This window comes from Gopherus flavomarginatus, chromosome 3 (assembly GCF_025201925.1).
Source record: "Gopherus flavomarginatus isolate rGopFla2 chromosome 3, rGopFla2.mat.asm, whole genome shotgun sequence".
Lineage (NCBI taxonomy): Eukaryota > Metazoa > Chordata > Testudines > Testudinidae > Gopherus > Gopherus flavomarginatus.
In genome coordinates, this window is record NC_066619.1 from 104,349,929 (window position 1) to 104,355,322 (window position 5,394).

At 38.5% G+C, this 5,394-nt stretch overlaps 1 pseudogene; it reads right to left on the reverse strand.

The window, feature by feature from the left end:
• Positions 1-4,176: 4,176 nt before the first annotated feature.
• Positions 4,177-4,750, reverse strand: LOC127047313 (interferon epsilon-like; annotated as a pseudogene).
• Between the last annotated feature and the right edge of the window lie 644 nt (positions 4,751-5,394).

Sequence of the window (5,394 nt, forward strand, 5' to 3'; positions counted from 1 at the left end):
CTAATTCCAGCTGCCAAACAATAACTCTTAAAAGGTTTGTCTAAGGCAACTGCATGCAGCCTCGGAACAGCTCCGGAAAATACTACTTGGAAGATTGGGGGCAGAGACTCTAATTGGACCAGAGCTGAGACAGATGCTGCAGATCTTTGTGTTGAAAGAGACCTTTTTGATCTGGCAGAAACCTTAGAATCTGCTGAGTCTGGAGATGGAATGCAGCCACTTCATGAGAAAGTCTATGGACGAACCCGCCCCTCCTTCCTCCTGCCATTTGAGTGGAAGAGCTGTGGGGAATCTCAGAGGGAGATATGAAAATTTCTTTTCTCACTTTTAAGAAATGTTAACTGGGATTCCCCACAGGCATGGCTGCTCCTTATGATATGGGTGATATTGTCAAAGAGCTCAGCTGAATACTGCGTTCAGCATTCCCCATTTTTTATTAGAGGTCTATGGAATTGAGGGGAATAGTTTTCCACAGCACTGAATACTTGGGGTTGTTAGACTTTTTCAGAAGAAATTCCATATTCTTCCTAGGTAGTTTTCTGATTGACATATTCCACCAAATGGGAAGCTGTGTTTTAGAGGTGACAATGAGAAACTTTGATAATCCTAATACAAAATGGCCTATTCCTGCTCTTATTATTCACATGGAATTTTGTTTGTGATGTACGCCCAAGAATGAATTTAGCCTGTGCTAATGGGATCAGGCAGAGGTAATGGGATCAGGCAGTGGGCCACAAAACGTGATAAGAGTGCATGTGAGCACAGACTTTAATATTGAGGGCAGTGCTAGTAAAGTATTGTGGGTAGGTGCTGGATACATACAAACCTGACTTGATTTTGGTGGGGCGAGAGGGTATGTGAATGCACATTAACCTGCATGATGGGGTATGGGCAGGCTAATTACAAACTAACAGTTGGTGTGTGTTCATGCAATCTTGCTTATAGGGGAAAGGGCACCTATCTAGCCTCTTCCAACACAATCGTCTACTACACCAAAACATCCAAATTGACAAGTTTTTGGGGGGAAAATAACCTGGTAAAAGTAAATAGTAAAGGAGGCAGAATTCAGGTAATCAGGTGTGGTCTGTTTGAATGGGAAAAGCTAATTACCATTCTGTAATGATTATTTTTAATATGGAATTACTGCAAACTGGGACACTGATTTATCAGTGTATTTAAGCATATTCCTAAGGAAGCACTAACATCAATGGGATATCACATACTTTGAGTTAGTCATGTGTATAAGTATTCTCTGGAATTGGTTTTAAGGCTGAACAATTACAGAGTTTTCTTTTTTATTCTCCTTTTTGGTTCAATAGGTATTTAATTCAAATCAGTACTACTATAGGTTACCATTTTATATAAATAATATTTATTTATAAGTAACAAATATCTACGATAAATACATAAATAGGAACAACAAATAAATAACAGACTGACATAAATATCCTGTTACAAAATTGTAAAATGATCTGAAAATATTTTCACAGCGCACAGGTAGAATAAAATAGTAACAACAAGCTTTCAAAATTCCACTGCATCTCATTTTAAATCATGTATAGTATATTACTTGATTTCGGTTAGTACTTCTAAAAATGTTGGTATTTAAATTTCTAAACTCTTTGTGAGTTAGTCGTATATTTGAAAACTCCATAATTCCACATGGATTTCCGCTAGCACTGAGGCTGAACTGCTTGTCTTTTATGAAATAATTGGTATCTCTTCACTTTCATCCTGGAAACTGTAGGTCCATACCTCTGGTCAGAGAGTCCCATTTTCCATCACTGCAACCCAAACATGTCTCCAGATGCCAACGTGCTGATGAGTGTATGTTTGGAATAGATGAATGGAACCTTCACCTCAAGTAGTTTGAGAGATTTTGGAAAAGCAGCAGGAAATATGTTGGAAGATTTCCTGGATTGCCACCTTGCCATTCCCCTTCAGGGACACTTGAGGCTTGACATTAGAAGAAAACTATGCACATCTTTTTTGTTTGAAAGGTTTTCCAGTTCACACATTTATGCTGTTATACTGTGGTTAAATTGCATGTTACAGTTCAGAAATGAGATCTGCTCAGAGAAGAGTTGAACCACAGAAATATATAGCAAACCTATATGTCAACAATGTTTAAGGTCTGACCCTGTCTTAATTTCTTTTAACTTTTTTTTGCATCGATAGCCTTCATTTTGCAATTTAAACTTTGAGTAAATGAACAGAGTATTATCATGTAAATTGTAATATGGGCAGTTGGAATTCATTTAGTTTTTGGAGTGAGTGTCTTCCATAATTACAAGGTCATGTATCATGGAGTCTTAGAAGTCACTATGGGAAGAATCAGTAGAGAGGAGGGAATCCACTGCATGGTACAATTTCATCCAACTGTTTTAACCTCCGTAGTCGCTGCATCCTTAGCTGGAATGAAATGAATTTGGTTGAAACACAAAGGGAAAGCTAAATTTTCATTACATTAATGTCAGTACATTAAATGAAAATATCTTTCCATGCCTCATAATCTCACAAAGTCTTATGCTCAGTTCATATTTTTATACATGTCTCTAGGAAACTTCTCAAGCTGTGGTATGTGTAAGGACAGATTTAAATAGCAACCATGACCATAATAGAAACACACTACATATGTAGAAGTCAGAGTACCTTGCGGGTGGAGGGAAGTTTCATTATTTCATGACCAAAGTACTGGTGAAGTGGCTAAGGATTCGAAATATAAAGTACTTGTTGCATGGACTGCCAATTATGTAGTGCATAACAGCACCTGATCTATGGGAGATTATGAAGAATCACAAACCTAAATAAAAGAGAAACGCAGAAAAAAAATCCATGTAATTGCAAATCCATTTCCAGGAGAGGATGGGAAGAGGCTGAAGCTACTGCCATGGAAATCAGTTGCTATTTGGCCACTGATCATGTGGAAGAGGATCAGGTCCTGTATAAGCAGAGTTATAAAATATCTGCTATCTCTGTTCAGCTGTATAATGACACTAATCTAAATCATTTTACTCCAAGGAAAAGATCTGTACTGTACCTTACTTACTAAACCATCTAGTGAGTTTGTCAATAAGTACAAAACATCTTTGTATTTCCACACGAACGATCTCCCAGGCACACAGGCTGTATTGGTTTTCTTTCAGGAAAGCATCTATCCCCTGGAAGTATTTTTTCACTCTCCAAGTGGTGTGCTGGAGGTCCTCACTTTCTGGGTTGGTTAATTCCTTCTCCATCTGTGTTCTCAAACATGCCTCCAGCCGCTGAATTTGCTGGTGAAGTCCGCTTTGGAAACTGTTTAAGGTCTGACCCTGTCTTAATTTTCTTTTAACTTTTTTGCATCAAGATGTTGAAATTTAAACTTTGAGTAATGAACAGAGTATTATCATGTAAATTGTAATATGGGCAGTTGGAATTTCATGGGCAGTGAAAGTTCATACAACTTTCATGTATCATGGAGTCTTAGAAGTCACCTTGGGAAGAATCAATAGAGAGGAGGGAATCCACTGCACGGTACAATTTCATCCAACTGTTTTAACCTCTAGTTGCTGCATCTTTAGCTGGAATGAAATGAAATTTGGTTGACAGAGCTGAGAAAAATTTTCCATTGCATTAATGTCAGTACTTAAATGAAAATATCTTTCCAGCCTCATAATCTCACAAGTCTTATGCTCAGTTCATATATTTTATACATGTCTCTAGGAAACTTCTCAAGCTGGGTTGTTAAGGACAGATTATAAATAGCAACCATGACCATAATAGAAACACACTACATATGTAGAAGTCAAGTACCTTGGGGTGGAGGGGAAGTTTCATTATTTCATGACCATTGGTGAGGTGGCTAAGGATTCGAAATATATGTACTTTGTTGCATGGAGCCAGTTATGTAGTGCATAACAGCACCTGATCTATGGGAGATTATGAAGAATCACAAACCTAAATAAAAGGAGAAACGCAGAAAAAAAATCCATGTAATTGCAAATCCATTTCCAGGAGAGGATGGGAAGAGCCTGAAGCTACTGCCATGGAAATCAGTTGCTATTTGGCCACTGATCGTGTGGAAGAGGATCAGGTCCTGTATAAGCAGAGTTATAAAATATCTGCTGTCTCTGTTCAGCTGTATAATTGACACTAATCTTAATTCATTTACTCCAAGGAAAAGATCTGTACTGTACCTTAGTTACTAAGCCTTCTAGTGAGTTTGTCAATAAGTACAAAACATCTGTGTATTTCCACACGAACAATCTCCCAGCCACACAGGCTGTATTGGTTTTCTTTCAGGAAAGCATCTATCCCCTGAAAGTAATTTTTCACTCTCCAAGTGGTGTGCTGGAGGTCCTCACTTTCTGGGTTGGTTAATTCCTTCTCCATCTGTGTTCTCAAACATGCCTCCAGCTGCTGAATTTGCTGGTGAAGTCTGCTTTGGAACCTGACTATAGATGTCCCATCCCAGGCACTTGGGGTGAGGTTTTTGCTAAAGATGTTGAAGATCTCTTGGAGGATCTCTTGAATTGCCATCTGGCATTCTCCTTCTGGGACACTGAAGTTGGACAACATCCTGGGTGGGTTTGAAAGCTGCCCTTTCATTTATGCATTGTGAGGGGAAATTTCCGCTCATTTTCTGCAGAAGCTCCAAGCTCTCTTTGTTCATTTTGTTCTGCTGGAAGTGAAGCATGGTACAGAGCCGAGATGAGATTTCAGTAGAGAAGAGCAGTATAAGGCAAACATGCAGCAAACACCTGGAGGTCATGATGATGTCTATACAATCCTTTTCTTTGTGTGGAACCTTGAGTCTGGAGTTTGTTGAGGGTCCTACGTAGACTGCTGTGTCTTTCCTGTATGTCTCTGAATTTAAGTATTTGGTTGGAGCATGTCTCTTTGATCATTTTCTATTTACAAGATTTTCCTTCTTGAAGGTTTTGGAGTTTTTCTTTCCGTTTTTCTTGCTATTTTCTTGTTCTTTTACCATGTTTCCTCCTTATTTTTTTGTGTGAAAGTGACCACCCATGACAATACACAACCCTGTTAACTCATGTTGGATCCACATACATACAGGCTTTTTATCATAGATTAATTTCTATAATTCGAAAGTGGTACGGAAAAGACTCCAGTTCATCAGCCAGTGCACTTCCCATTCATAACCTCATAATTTTTCTAGGCATGGAAGAAGTATATGTGGGAGGAAAGGGTTAGGCCTCCCAAAAATATTGGCAAATTTCCCAACTTTAACCATTTCCTCCTATTTAGAAGGCACATTTAAAATCTAGACAGCACAAATCATCGGTATCTTCCTTCTGTGAAACCACAGGAGATAGAATGCTCTGAGGAAATCGAACCTTAACTCATTGTTATTTCAGGTCTTAATATACATACTGGAGCTGAATAATAGATCCA